Source organism: Amyelois transitella, chromosome 24, assembly GCF_032362555.1.
Source record: "Amyelois transitella isolate CPQ chromosome 24, ilAmyTran1.1, whole genome shotgun sequence".
Taxonomy (NCBI): domain Eukaryota; kingdom Metazoa; phylum Arthropoda; class Insecta; order Lepidoptera; family Pyralidae; genus Amyelois; species Amyelois transitella.
Window position 1 is genome coordinate 6,968,323 of NC_083527.1, and position 14,076 is coordinate 6,982,398.

At 36.2% G+C, this 14,076-nt stretch overlaps 1 protein-coding gene across 3 annotated transcripts in view; it reads right to left on the reverse strand.

Annotated features, from left to right (window-relative positions):
• LOC106143462 (oxidative stress-induced growth inhibitor 1) overlaps window positions 1–14,076 on the reverse strand; it is a 35,878-nt gene that overhangs the window by 17,597 nt on the left and 4,205 nt on the right. Inside the window, exon 1 of one of the 3 annotated variants that reach the window (XM_060951194.1) lies at window positions 5,330–5,515. The exons of 1 other annotated variant lie outside the window; for it this stretch is intronic. The gene's annotated coding sequence lies outside the window, so the exon portion shown is untranslated. Of the gene's footprint in view, window positions 1–5,294; window positions 5,516–14,076 lie in introns of those variants that run through there. One more of the 3 variants, XM_060951192.1, reaches the window with a different exon arrangement.

Below are 14,076 nucleotides of genomic sequence, written 5' to 3' on the forward strand. Positions count from 1 at the left end.
ATATGAATGAATGTAAACTTTTTGCAAAATTAAGCGAAACAACATTAAAATTAATTTTGTAAACGCATGCAGAGCTGTTTTAACAAACCGAAGAAAATTTATTATGAACTAGCTGTGCCCGCAACTTCGTCCGCGCGGAATAGTTGTTTTGGGCATCATTGAAGCCCTCAAGGATGAATAATTTTTCCCTGTTTTTTTTTTTCACATTTTCCATTATTTCTTTGCTCCTTATAGTTGCAGCGTGTAGCCTAAAGCCTTCCTCGATAAATGGTCTATTCAACGCAAAAATAATTTTTCAATTCGAACCAGAAGTTTATTGAGATTAGCGCGTTTAAACAAACAAGCAAACTCTTCAGCTTTATAATATTAGTATAGAATTAAATATCAAAAAAACAATTTATTTATTTTAACAAAAAAGTATAATATTCAAAAACATATATTACGATGTCTATTGTCACTAGCCTTCTTTATTACGAGTATTATCATTATCCTTAATACAAATCAACAGAAATGCGGGCCAATTAAAAAAATATATAATATGTTAATTAGATTCGAGGTCAGAAGTTCGTGTCGCTGTTAAGAAAGAGATAAAAAAAATGTATTTTTTTTTGTAACTTGTAACGGAGATAAAATGGCTACCATACCTATACTTTGAGCATAAAGATATAGATTTAGAAAAAAAGAAAAGGACCACTCCATCTCGTTCCCATGGATGTCGTAAAAGGCGACTACACGATAGGCTTATAAACTTCGGATTCTTCTTTTAGGTGATGGGCTAGCAACCTGTCACTATTTAAATCTCAATTCTATCTTAAAACCAAATAGCTGAACGTGGTCTGTCAGTCTTTTCAAGGCTGTGGTTGAAGATGTGGTCACTGCCTACCCCTCCAGGAAAGAGGCGCGATTTATGTATGTTAAAAAACAAACAAAATCTATTTTTATTATCAAAAAATATTTTAATTAAATTTTTAGTTCATATTCTAACATTGTACGTTGCCAGTACAACATCTATTTAAAAAAAAACAAGTTGAGTCAAAGATAATTAAGAACAATTAATTTTTTTAGACGCATTTAGACGTTTCTTAGAGTAAGTTGTCTGTGAGCCGTTTTTCATCGGTCACCGGTTTGGGTTTACGCCAAAACAACAATGTTCAATGTAAATAAAATGGGATAACATGCAATATTCCTGGAAAAAGAAGAGCTGTCTGTCTGACTGTTTTTTGCGGATGAGAACATACATATAATCACGTCCATATCCCTTGCGGGGTAGACACAGCCAATATACAAAGACTGATAGGCCACGCTCAGCTGTTTGGCTTAATTATTAAAGAATTGAAATTCAAATAGTGACATGTTGCTAGCCCGTCGCCTAAAAAAGAATCACAAGTTCGTAAGCCTATCCCTTAGTAGCCTTTTACGACATCAATGGAAAAGAGATGGATCGGATGTGAATCTATGGAAATTGCAGTAGGTATATTCGAATTCTACCTAACTTGTGGTAGCACGCTAAGATGAGTTCTAAGGTGGTACAAATGAGTCAGAATTATTTTGAAAGTTTCACAGTTGTAAGGATCTAAAAACAGAGATATACATACATACGATCACGTCTTTATCCCTAACGGGGTAGACAGAGCCAGCAAAGACTGATTGGCCACGTTCAGCTGTATGGCTTATATACAGATGGAATTGAGATTCAAATAGTGACAGGTTGCTAGCCCATCGGCTACAAGAGGAATCGCGAGATCATAAGTCTATCCCTTAATCGCCTTTTACGACATCAACACAATATGAGTGTCACTGACAGTTTTCATTATTATCTTAACTGAACTGACGTACGTCAGTTACACTTCAAACTGATAGCAGTTCGCCAAAGATAAGCTGATAACACTGATAAGATAAGAGTATTTTGATTGCCGAGCCGAATCGTTTGTAGTGTTGCTGAATTGTCGATAGTTTTATCGATAGACGTCGGTATCGACACTTGCGCCGACTGGTGATGTTGTGAAAAAGTATTCCCTCTCCTTCCTACCAATCAGAGTTCCGATTGAGGTGAAAAGAAAGAGACCATTTTTTTTAACGGCATTTTAGTTATACCAGGGCAGTGCGCCAGGTGAACAAGCCTCCATAGTTATGACCACGGCATGACCTTGGTCATTAGAACCCTTCGATAATGATGACGAGTACTTTACAACCCCAAATCAATTATTCATAACAATGGAAAGTCTGAAAGTTGATAACATCAATATGTCATTACAAATCGATCAATATTGGAAGTCTAAGGTGAAGGGCGATTTTAATGAGAGGCATACCATGACACCTTGACCGAACGTTGGCAAAGAGTTGGTAGAAGACGCGTGCTAGTGTTTATATATTATATGTACATACATACAAATAAATCACGCCTCTTTCCCGGAGGGGTAGGCAGAGACTACCTCTTTCCACTTGCCACGATCTCTGCATACTTCCTTCGCTTCATCCACATTCATAACTCTCTTCATGCAAGCTCGGCGGTTTCGGGTACTTTTGACCTGACCCTTTATAAGGACGTCCTTTATTATTATATGTAAAGTAAAAGTAAAAAGTAAAAGGCGACTTAGGGATAGGCTCATAAACTTGGGATTCTTCATTTAGGCGATGGGCTAGCAATACCCCATGAGAGATAATGTATTTTTTCATACATACATACATATAATCACGTCTATATCCCTTGAGGGGCAGACAGAGCCAACAATCTTGAGCGGACTGATAGGCCACGTTCAGCTATTTGGCTTTAAGATAGAATTGAGATTCGAATAGTGACAGGTTGCTAGTCCACCGCCTAAAAAAGAATCACAAGTTTGTAAACATATCCCTTAGTCGCCTTTTACGACATCCATGGGAAAGAGATGGAGTGGTCCTATTCTTTTTTGTATTGGTGCCGGGAACCACACGGTATTTTTTCATACTGTGCATTTTTTCCCTTTATCGTCCTAGGCGGCTAAGAGAGTTAGCACTTTCACCTGCATCAACCATGGCACACGCTGATAGCGCATGGAGATTAAAAAACGTTTTATTCAAATAAGCGAAAGTCTCCGAAAAGGGCCGAATTATAATCAGATTCGAGTATATTCATCGGGTCTCAGACACCCACGCTCACTGTACCTTCCATCATGAACTGCTGTCCCAATTCTATCATGGTGGCAAGTGTGCTAGAGACGACATAATACTTCCTCATATATATATGAGACTGATTGAGTTAGCCTCGAAGTAAGTTCGACACTTGTGTTACGATATACTAACACAACGATAAAATATCATATAATAAATACTTATATAGATAAACATAAACAAGACCCAGGCCAGAAAAAGTTCTTTTTTCATCATGCCCTGGCCGGGATTCGAACCCGGGACCTCCGGTGTCACAGACAAGCGTACTACCGCTGCGCCACAGAGGCCGTAAAATATGCACATACAGCTATATAAAAGGAGATGAAATTTTAAAGAAATGTCTATTCTATATAAGAAACTCCATGGTTCAAACAACCTTTACAAATTGACCTCGTATTAACATCTTGATTATATGTGCCATGAACATGTCCTGACGTGTTTAAGATGACGGTCTGTTAAAAAAACGTTGAGTAAACTGCAAGGGAACTTATTTGTTTAAAACTACATACATTATAATGATTAATTATTGAAATCTTTATCTTTAGTCTTTTCGAGAATGTTGGCTCTGTCTATCCTGTAAGGTATATAGTCTTGATTATATGTACCTGTGCATGTGTGCATAATTGCATACATCTTCACAATCGCGTGACTATTAAAAAGAGTAAGGTAAGTTAAATTTAGGTAAAGGAAAGCCAAACTACCTTAAAAGGGCTTATTTCAAAACGCTCAAAGAGCGGTTATAATAAACTAAAAAAATTGAAAAAAAAACATATCTATGATTTGAAAACAAAATGAAAAAACAAATTTGAAACAAAAAAAAAAAGAATGTATTCGAAATGAATTCATTTGAAAATAAAATAATTTAAAAAATTCATTATTCTACATTCGTACAACCCGTCTCCTAATCTTAAAACTAGTTTTCAGAAACGTCCCGCAGTTAAATAAATAAATTTATTAATTAAGTATTTCGAATTAAACAAAATCAATCGACATGAATTTACGTTTCGACAAATACACACCTTGGAAATTTTGCAGACGTTAAACCTTTATATTATGTTAATGACGTCAAAAGATTACGCTTTATTGCAACTTTTGGGAAAATTGTGTTATTAAATTATTTTTTAAAATTACATAAGATGGTGCAATCCAATGGAAAATGCAATATGAGTAAGCAGAATGCGCATTCTCCTTACAAGATACTCTTACTCTTAGTTATAACATTTTAACAGCCATGATGACTTGACAATAAAATAATAATTATTTATCAGATAATGTTTTACGTGTAGAATTATTTGCAATTATGTTTTGTAATAACATCTTATTAATGGAAATACTGATAAATTACATCATTTTTTTTCTGTAATAAATTAGTACGTAAGTTTTATTTATTTATAGCCTTTTATTTAATCAAAATAAATACTTGCATTTTAATTAAAGAAAAGCTATTCCCTATTGAGATAAAACTTCGCTTTCAGAATTTGAATAACTTTAAATCGACTTTAATTTCTGAAAATTCGACATTTCATAATTATAAACACATAACATACATGCTGGTAGATAACATAATTATTTTATATTGTTCTTATTTTTAATATATGTATATAAAATTTTAATTTAAGAAATGTTTAAAAATGAGATAAAACATATTATTTTTAATAAACATAAAAATTGTATAATAAATAGTGGTACCTAGTTAATTCAGAACTAACTTAACTACACTAAAGAAGCAACATTAAGTATGAGGAAATGCAAAAATAAGTTACGATTTTAATTTTCCTGCTTCAGGTTATAAATCTGCACCTATGTTACATATTAACAATATTTACTGGAAATATTAATATATCAATTAAAAACATATTTTCATACATACATACATATAGTCTATATCCCTTGCAGGGTGGACAGAGCCAACACTTTTGAAAAGACTGATAGGCCATGTTCTGCTAGTTGGCTTTTAGAATTGAGATTCAAATAGTGACAGGATGCTAGCCTATCGCCTAAAGGAAAAATTACAATTAAAAGCATATCCCTAAGTCGCCTTTTACGACATCTATGGGAAAAAGACAGAGTGGTCCTATTATTTTTTTATTGGTGTCGGTAACCACACGGCACATGAACTTTTACATTAAATGGTAAAAAATACTTACTTTAAATTAAAACTTTTTACAAAAAAAACACAAACCGCAAAAAGTAAGTGCACCTAAAAAAATCCCGCCAGCCACAGCACTAAATCACAAGAACTAGTCGAACCACTTCGAGGAAAAAATTAAGAAAAAAAAAATCTACGCCCCGCAAGTAAAACACGAGAACCGCGTGAGCGAGGCAAAAGCGTGCGGTCACTGGGACAGCGCAATGCAGACTGAATTCAAATTAGGAACATTACAAAAATTGTTGACATTGACTGGTGATGCTGAACTTCAGCTAATGACCGGCGCGGCGTCTGGCTGGTGGCGGGTAGTGATTCTGGTTCCAGATAATACATACATACATACATATGGTCACGTCTATATCTCTTGCGGGGTAGACAGAGTCAACAGCCTTGAAATGAATGAATGGCCACGTTCAGCTATTTGGCTTAATGTGTTTTCCAGCTGCTGACATCAAAACCCACGCAAGCGGATCCGCAGGGTGCAGCTAATCAATCGTGATGTACGATCACGTGTCAGCCACCGTGGGTTTTGTGTGAGGATCGGCATAAGAGGATAATGTACACGCATAAATTACTACTTATAATGATATCAATGAATTGCATGTAAGTACTTCGACTAGGTACATGATACGAAACATTAGAGTAATTATTTGCATAAGAGAATTAACTTGTGCCGTGTGGTTCCCGGCACCAATACAAAAAAGAATAGGACCACTCCATCTCTTTCCCATGGATGTCGTAAAAGGCGACTAAGGGGTAGGCTTATAAACTTGGGATTCTTCGTTTAGGCGATGGGCTATCAAGCTGTCAATATTTGAATCTCAATTCTATCATTAAGCCAAATAGCTGAACGTGGCCTATCAGTCTTTTCTAGACTGTTGGCTCTGTCTACCCCGCAAGGGATATAGACGTGATTATATGTATGTTTTGTAAATACATACTCAACTACGCGGTTTTACTCGTCATTTCTTTGAAATTGACCGTTGCGAAAGAAAATCTTAGAATGTACTAGCTGTGCCCGCGACTTCGTCCGCGTGAAATAGTTATTGAATAATTTTCCCCGTTTTTTTTTTCACCTTTTCCATTATTTCTTAGCTCCTTATAGTTGCAGCGTGATGATAAATAGCCTTAAGCCTTTCTCGATAACTGGTCTATTCAACGCAAAAAGAATTTTTCAATTCGAACCAGTAGTTCCTGAGATAAGCGCGTTCAAACAAACTCTTCAGCTTTATAATATAAGTATAGATCGTGAATAACCCCGCTTTTGGCTTTATAATATTAATATAGATCTATCTATCTATTACTACCATTAAAACGTAAAACTGAAAGTACCTACGTAATAAAAAGTTGATATAACTTACACACTTGTATGATCGATCGTACAATACAATGATATGACATACATATACATATGTATATGATAGCTTATCTTATCACTTACGTGGGAACTAAAAGTTACATGTAATTTTAATCGTCACCGCAAAAAGAAATGTGTTATTTGTATATTTTAATATTGCCAGACATTTTTTTTTTGTTAATTATGAATTATTTGTATTTATGTTAGTATATTATTGCGAATAACACAGTGACTTGCTGATTTTTAACTTAATTATCTAGTTACATACACACATCCATATGTAAATATAATCACGTCTATATCCCTTGCGGGGTAGACAGATCCTACAGTTTTAAAAAGACTGATTGAATTGAGATTCAAATATTGACAGGTTGCTAGCCCATCACCTAAAAGAAGAATCCCAAGCTTACATGCCTATCCCTTAGTCGCCTTTTACGTCATCCATGGGAAATGAGTTGTGCCGAAAACCACACGGCACAGGAGGTATTTTTTTACTTACTACCTCATGCGTGGAACGCCACATTTATTATGTCCTATCAATTGATCACCCGTGTAGTGCACGTAAGAACTGTGAAGACAACTATCTATACGCCACAAATCGCAAAAATAAAATAAAGAAATCACGCGACGCTATCAGTCAAAAACCAGCGAAAAACCTAAATCGCGCAAGCAAAGATTTCACGGATTGGAGCATATATACAACCTCCGACACAACATCGTCTGTCGCGCGGTTCCCCAGGCATCACACCTAGCCTGGCGGAAGATATACCCTTTGGTGGCGGTCGAGCCGAATCATCGCTCCCGCTGCAGAACAATATAATTCAACGTCTAAACAACTATCCATATAACAGTTTTTAAAACAATCGACGAAAGTCGAATATTGACGAAAAATTATTCGACAATTAAGTAAACATCAAGAGATTTCAATTTAATGTTATGGTTTAAAACAATACAATTGGGGTGTTAGATTTCCTATTGTCACTTTTATATCAATTTAAAACATACCTACATATAGTCACGTCTATATTATGAATTATTGTTTGATTAATAATTGTTAATTATGAATTATGGATTATGTGTGGTTCCTGGCACAATACAAAAAAGAATAAGACCACTCTATCTCTTTCCCATGGATGTCGTAAAAGGCGACTAAGGGATAGGCTTACAAACTTGGGATTTTTTTTTTGGGCGATGGGCTAGCACCCTGTCACTATTTGAATCTCAATTCTATCATTAAGCCAAATAGCTGAACGTGGCCATTCAGTCTTTTCAAGACTGTTGGCTCTGTCTACCCCGCAAGGGATATCTAACGCTTAGTCGCCTTTTACGACATCCATGAGAAAAAGATGGAAGTATTCTTTTTTAATTGGTGTAAAGTAAGTTTAAGATGATATCGAAATTGTTGACGAAGGTGACGTTGTTGAAGAAAATGCTGCAGTGCAGTTTGTTACCGCTTCTTCTGCACTGACGCCTTGGGAGCGGCAGTAAACTTAGTTTTAAGTAATTTATTTGACATCAACCAATGTTGTGAAACCAAAAGATTTGACAATTATTAAGTGATATCAAGTATTCTATAATAATGAATACTGTGAAACCTGTGAATTTGAATTTGTTGACTTAATTGTTTTTTGTACCATACAAACATTGACTCACACCTACTTGCAAATTATCTTCTATCAGATTCACAAAGTTGTATTAACTAAAGGTAATTATTATTGTGATATCATAAAAGGTGAGATTTTCTACATCCTGTTAGGTAGTTACGAGTATTCCCATATAGCATACACTGTTGGATCTGTCTACCACCGAGATCTACCCCGCAAGGGATAGAGACGTAATATAATAGAATAGATTTATTTCCAAAATTGGATACAAGGTATCGCTTATAGACGTCACATCACTTAAATCTAATTATAACTATTATCGCTTCCAAAGCGCATGTGTAGAAGAAGCGGCGGAACAAACTACACTGCAGCGCTCTTAAATCTAAATCGTGACCGAATGAGCCAATCAAGAGATATGCTCACTTGGGATTCTTCTTTTAGGCGATGGGCTAGCAACCTGTCACTATTTAATTTAATTTCCATTTAAGCTAAACGTGGCCTGTCAGTCTTGCGTGGATTATTGACTCTGTCTACCCTGTAAAGAATATAGACGTGATTTTATCTATATATTTGAACGAATGCACATATATGTATTGTATATATGTATGTAAAGCAAGTGTTTACTGTGTAATTTCTTAATTAATGTAAAAAAAAACTTCATTAAATAGTACACTGATCTTCAGTTATAAATAATGATTAGGAACCTCGTATAAGTGCCCGCGTAACAACAAGCAAGCGCGACGCCGTTTTTATCGCGCGTTATCTATCGCTGTTTCGCTTTTTATCATGACGAAAAACGGGACAGCGATAGTTTCACGCGCGATTCTATCGGAGCCTATTGAAATAAGAAAGTCATTCAAGTGATATATATAACTTGATAACGGGATCGTAGTGTCAATTATTTACGTTAAGCAGACAGTGCCGTGTGGTTCCCGGCACTTATAAACTTGGGATTCGTCTTTTACGCGATGAGCTAGCGACCTGTCACGATTTGAATCTTAATTCTACATATCTTAAAGTCAAATAGTTAAACGTGGCCCATCAGTGTTTTCAAGACTGTTGGGCTCTGTACCCCGCACGGGATATAAACGTGATTTAATGAATGTAACATTACAAGTTAAAATTTATAGACATTTAATTCAGACAAAGTCAATCAAGCAAAAGCTAGTAGTGACATACATGAATACACGTACGTACATAAAACAAACCAGCGTAATTTATCAAAATTACCTACATACATATGTTCACTAAAAAAAACACTTCGCAGTCATAGCAACCGGTGGACAACATAAAATCCAGTCACCATAACATACCGGCATTAGTCTTCTGACTCATACATATATGTCGATAAGGCTTTCATTATATGTAATAAACTAGCTGTGCCCGCGACTTCGTGGAATAGTTATTTTGGGCATCATTGAAGCCCTCAAGGATAAATAATTTTCCCCGTTTTTTTTTTTCACATATTCCATTATTTCTTTGCTCCTTATAGTAGCAGCGTGATGTTATATTAGCCTAAAGCCTTCCTCGATAAATAGTCTATTCAACGCAAAAATATTTTTTTCAATTCGAACCAGTAGTTCCTGAGATTAGCGCGTTCAAACAAACAAACTCTTCAGCTTTATAATATTAGTATAGATAGGAAATTTATGTGGGCGTCACTTGTTTTATACTTTTTGTTCTTGAAAGGCGTGAGCTGAAATTTGGTAATAGAAAACAAAATCTTGTCATTTTTGAGAAAAGAAATTCGCCCCGAATTACAAGATACCTGGAGTTTAAAACTCATGGTCTGATCCAAAGCAAACTATAATATATACCTTGCATTTCATTTTATATGTACTGGGCCATTCGCCTTTTTATTTTAATTTCCTCCCACCCTAAGGTTGACTGGAAGAGATTGCTTTAGCGATAAGTCCGCCTTTGTACCTCATTATCTGTGTTTTTTTCTGTTTTTCTTTTCCTTATGGTGCAATAAGGAGTCTATCTATCTATCTACCTATCTATAATATGTTATAATCTAAGCCCAAGAACTTTCTTATCAGCTGGTATCCGAAAATATTCGTTGGGTGATGTCTCTCTACCAGTTTTCAACGGCAGGTTTCCGAAAACGCCTATTGGTTGGAATTCTAGCAACCTGTCACTATTTGAATCTCAATTCCATCATTGAGCCATACAGCTGAACGTGGCCTTTCAGCCTTTATCAAGAGTTTAAGACTCATGGTCTGCTCCAAAGCAAACTATATTATATTTTAGACCAAGAACTATATTAGTATTCTGAAGTCTTTTTACATTTTTTTTAGGATTTCCATTTTAAAATTAAGTTTCTATCATTGGTTACGAAAATAAATGTATATGCATTTAGTCTGCCGTGTGGTTCCCGGCACCAATACAAAAAAGAATAGGACCACTCCATCTCTTTCCCATGGAGGCCATTCAGTCTTTTCAAGACTGTTGGCTCTGTCGACCCCGCAAGGGATATAAACGTGACCATATGTATGTATGTATGCATTTAGTCTTAAGCCCATAGTCCGCATACAAATCTATACTTAACATGAAAATACCACGTTTTAATCGAGATTACTATTGATACGTTAGTAGATCAAGGCCAAGGCAGTCTCGATCCGAGGGCGGCCTGAAATAATTCCTAAACAGCAATAGTTAACGTAAATGTGTTTGTTTATAGATAAATAAATAAATACGGGAAAAGTTACTCAGATTGAGTTAGCCTCGAAGTAAGTTCACAATTCAACGCTCGTAAAAGTTTACTTACCGAATTGAAACTATCTAATATTCGCTGGACCCAAGGTCACCAATAGCTATGTATGTCCGATGCTAAGCTATATATTATGTATGTCTATTGCACAACATTGCGCAATCGTTTGAAATCGTTGTTATCATGAAATTTAATGGTTTTTATTTGTAACAATGACTGTGAGAGTTAGTGGTAAGTTTTCATGCGACGTTTCGTTTTTTTTTTCCAGAGGATTACATAGATTGTGACGAAGTTTTGTCAAAATTAGGGAGACTTCACGCGTAATCCATATAAACTTAAGATAGGTAATTGTTAAAACAAAACATACGTACATACATATATAATCACGTCTAACGGCTAAACAGAGCCGACAGTCTTGAATCGACGAAGATTTGTCAAAGTTAGACTACATGCGCGTAATCCATATAAACTAGAGATCATTGTTAAAACAAAACATACGTACATACCTACATATAATCACGTCTAACGGGTAAACAGAGCCGACAGTCTTAAAGAGGCTGATAGGCCACGTTAAGCTGTTTGGTTTTCCGCCTGACTTCAGACGCTAGAGTTGCCAGATTGGCATTTGATGTCCGGTCAAAATTGCGGTGTCAGGACTGTCCGGTGTTTTTAGGCTTTGCATTAACATACATACATACATACATAAGATCACGCCTCTTTCCCGGACGAGTACGCAGAGACTACCTCTTTACACCTGCCACGATCTCTGCATACTTCCTTCGCTTCATCCACATTCATAACTCTCTTCATGCAAGCTCGGCGGTTTCGGGTACTTTTGACCTGACCCTTTACCAGAACGCTTTGCATTAAAACTGAAGAATTTCATCTTAAAGGCCACCAAAAAAAAGCTCGTTCATAAGAGGTCAAAAATGTCCGGTCTTTTACCTTAAAATTATAGTAAAACCAACGGACACGTGACAACAATTAACTTTATTGACCTGAAATACATCCCATACAAGTGACGCTAGAGAATATATATATTTTTTTTTGTTCCTGAGGCATTGTTATACTTAATCATTAATTCTACAAAAAGTGAGGCCAAACTCTCAAGTCTGTCCGGCCTTTACGTACTTAAGAACTATAACAACCGTACCGGCAAACTTTTACATACATACATAAAATCACGCCTCTTTCCCGGAGGGGTAGGCAGAGACTACCTCTTGCAACCTTTTAAGGGGAAACTAATCCATATTATAAACATGTCGCATGAATATACAGGCTTTCTTTAAGCGGCGGGATAAAGCTACACTGCAGCATTTTTCACCGGACGTCAATTTACAAATATACATACATACCTAGATCTTTTAAATCTAAATCGTGGACGAATGCACGTTATTTTATCAAACATTAACATTGCTGAAACAAACCAAACGGTGTTTTTGTCCGTTCTATACGTTGAAAATTATACATACATACATATGGTCACGTCTATATACCTTGCGGGGTAGACAGAGCCAACAGTCTTGAAAAGACTGAATGGCCACGTTCAGCTATTTGTCTTAATGATAGAATTGAGATTCAAATAGTGACAGGTTGCTAGCCCATCGCCTAAAAAAGAATCGCAAGTTTGTAAGCCTATCCCTTAGTCGCCTTTTACGACATCCATGGGAAAGAGATGGAGTGATCTATTCTTTTTTGTATTGGTTCCGGGAACCACACGGCACTTATAATTCTCACACGAAAATTATAATTCTATGATTCTGTGATATGTTATGGTTATTACAGCATACAAGTTGTGTGTATTACGTCACCCCTGGAGCCGGGCCAAGTTCAATACCAGAGCATGCGCTTTGAACACCCGAAGATTTGGTAGACCACGATAAGACAGTGTGTACTATCAAATTTTAAGTGTGTGCCGTGTGGTTCCCGGCACCAATACAAAAAAGAATAGAACCACTCCATCTCTTTTCCATGGATGTCGTAAATGGCGACTAAGGGATAGGCTTACAAACTTGGGAGTCTTTTTTAGGCGATTGGCTAGCAAAGCAACCTGCCACTAGTTGAATCTCAATTCTAATGTTAAGCCAAATAGCTGAACGTGGCCATTCAGTCTTTTCAAGACTGTTGGCTCTGTCTACCCCGCAAGGGATAAAGACGTGACCGTATGTATGTATGTTTAAGTTCTACTTTCAGTAGTACTAGTAACTATGAAGAAGAGTTTATATATGTTATTATTTTAGGCGATATGTTAGCAACCTGTACATACATACATAAAGTCACGTCTTTATCCCTCGCGAGGTAGACAGATCCAACAGTCTTGAAAAGACTGGTAGGCCACGTTCAGCTGTTCGGCTGTAAGACAGAATTGAGTACTAGCATAGCTAGTACATCGCCCAAAAGAAGAATCCCAAGTTTATAAGCCTATCCATTAGTCTCCTTTTACGACATCCATGGGAATGAGATGGAGATCTCATTCCCATAATTTTTTTAATGTTACCGGGAAGCACACGGTGCACAGTGTACATTATTTACATACATACATATAGTCACGTCTATATCCCTTGCCAGGAAGACAGAGACGATGGTTAAGAAGAGACCTCGTACATTTTTAACTGAAATTAATCCAGGAACGACAAAAAAAAAACTACGCCATTTTTGGCAATAACATTTAAATGAAAGGTACTTATATAAAAAAATACGCGATAACGATTTAACATTATCATGTTTACGATATATAATAATGTCGCGGCGACACTTCCCCTTTAAAAGTTCTCGGCCTTAAAACAGACAGATAGACAGACACAGACAGATCACAGACTAAGTGGCCTCCATTCGTACTGATAAATTTCGCGATATACATATATTTATTTCAGAATTGTTTTTTTACCAATTTTAGATAATATATAAAAACTTTCCTATACTTACTGGCCAAGGTTAAATAGATTATATTAATTAACTAGCCGTGCCCGCGACTACGTCCGCGTGGAAAAGTTATTTTGGGCTTCATTGAAGCCCTCAACGATGAATAATTTTCTCCCGTTTTTTCTTTCACATTCTCCATTATTTCTTCGCTCCTTATAGTTGCAGCGTGATGTTATATGATGAT